Raw genomic sequence first — 2,479 nt, forward strand, 5'->3', positions numbered from 1 at the left:
GAGCGACATAGAGCGCGAGATCTCTGAGCGAGACCAGAAGTAGTTCGCGCTTTATGTCGCTCTCGCGCAAGTCGCGCCCTGTCGTGATAGCCCTTCAGCATGGTAACCGTTCGGCCACAGAGGCCGTTTTAGTCGGTACGAGTCAGACATAATTGGACAGAACCCTTCGCCTCCCCGGGATTTTGATCATGGATCGTAAAATATATCGTCGATAAAAAAAATTAGCTTAGGTTAGTAGTGTAGCGATCGGCGTACGGTATGGTATGGTGCGAGTGATGGTATTGCAGTTTGATTTTGATTGCCTCTCCCGATCGGAAACTGCGGCTTTTCCGAGTCGAGGCGTATAATATTGCGGATGTGCTACCGGGTCGGATCAATTCCGATTTGAATTAAAATCAGGGCCCAAGTGTCCGCTACTCGACGTCTAGCGCCTATTTTGCGTGTGGGTGAGTGCAGTGTCCTATTCGTGTCAACCGAGCTTTCCAAAAACCTCAGTATCCTCCTGGCTCTACTGAAGACTTCGGGGAGTAACTTAGGCACTCCAAGGTATTTCGCCCTGTAGTTGGCCACGCCGGAGCACTAGCGGCGGGCGGGCGTAGGGCAAATATTAAATTTCGATGTATTTTTGTTATGAAAATTAAAACCACATTTTTGATAGACATGACTTGATGTGTATTGAATATTAACAATGAAATCGAAACAGTCATATTCGCTAACTATCTTTCTTCTTGGGGTGCCATCGTCGTTATCATTATGGCAATTTGGGTCCAAGAATTTGCGAGTCGGAACAGCCCTAAGGTAGTAATGTTGAACCACTCTGCAAGATTTTGAAGCCATGTGGTTTTTCTACAACCACGTCTTCTGCTGCCCTGGATTTTTCCCTGCAGAATGAGTTGCAGCAGAGAGTATTCATCACTCCGCATGATGTGCCCAAAGTACAGCTGCATCCTTTGCATTCGCTATGTATAATTGCTAATTTATTAACATAGGCTCTTCAACTATTTCTATTACGAAATACTGTATCATAATGTAATACTATTGGAAAACCTTATACAATTAATTAATTATATTACCTAATCATTATACCTAATGTTTGTTACACTTAAGGTTTATTATACCGAGTGAAAATAGATCAATTGTTGTTCTACAGATTATTATCAACACACCTAAGTTACTATTATGCAATTTATGTGTCTCCCCGAAAACCTTTGGGTTTGTACAAATACTGTACTTGGATCCGTCGTCGAGTAGATAGTATACTTAGTCGCAGAGATAACGCGCTCAAAATTATCAAAATCATTGACGCGCTTTTTTCAGGCATCTTATCAAAGTTATACCTATACAGCACTCTGAGCTTTGAATTTTGGGCCGTCTAATCTGTACAGGCATAGATTGCTTTTTGCATTTAAATCTTTTAGGGAAAAAAGATTCAACGATGTGAATCTTACAATCAATTGACCCCCGCTACCTTTAATATTAAAGTAATTAATTACATTATTCCAAGACGAAGGTTGATTGGTCGTCTCAGTTATCGCTGGAGCGACGCCGTGGAAACGGACCTACGCGAACTACAAGCCATCAATTGGCGAGAGATTGCATAGGATCCAAGAAGGTGGCATCATCTTGTTTCGGAGGCCAAGACACAATGTGGGTCGCTGAGCCAGCTGAGTAAATATTTTTTTTATATAATATCAAGTGACAGGACGAACAAGTCGTGTGCCTGGTGGTAAGATACACGCCTGTCCATAACAGTTGCAGTGCCACTCACAGCTTTTTTTTATATAAAAAATAAGTGTGCAATTGACCTCCATCTTACCTGGTGGAAAGTAACGATGAGGTCGACGATGTAGCATGCACACCTAAATAATGCCTATTCACTCTCGCCTTGAAAAGATCCAAGTTATAACTTTCAGGGAACAAGTCTGCAGGCAGGCTTTAAAGTGTAAAGATCTGAGGGGCCTCACCCTGATATATAAGTTGACAAGTTCCATGTGCCTGTAACTTCACCAACACCCTTACGCTTCAAAACCGGAACGCAGTAACGCTCACGTTACTGCTTGGCGGCAGATATATGTGTATGTAAGTAAGGTGGCAGTACTTCCCTGGGCGAACTTTTTCACAAGCAACAACAATTGTACTGCTTACTACTTGAATATTATATTAAAAATCTCAATTTAAGGTTTCAATTTGTTGACATATTTTTAAAAACACATTCATGTAAATTAAAATAACAAATAACCAAATGACATAGTACTCATCACCTTTGATTTATTTTTTATCTATAAATTAATTTATAATATAAATTTCATCTAATTCCTATATCAAGAAATCAAATTCAAAATTAATAATACGTCCTCGGGAATGTTATTCACGTATTTTGGTTCCTCTCTAGAGACGTATCCTGCAGTACAAAACATAGACGGGTTGACGACAATCATGAATCCCATGACATTAGACATTCTTGTAATAGTTATAAGAA

The sequence above is a fragment of the Hyposmocoma kahamanoa genome, unplaced genomic scaffold (assembly GCF_003589595.1).
Source record: "Hyposmocoma kahamanoa isolate Upper Pololo Valley unplaced genomic scaffold, ASM358959v1 102, whole genome shotgun sequence".
In the NCBI taxonomy this organism is placed as follows: Eukaryota; Metazoa; Arthropoda; class Insecta; order Lepidoptera; family Cosmopterigidae; genus Hyposmocoma; species Hyposmocoma kahamanoa.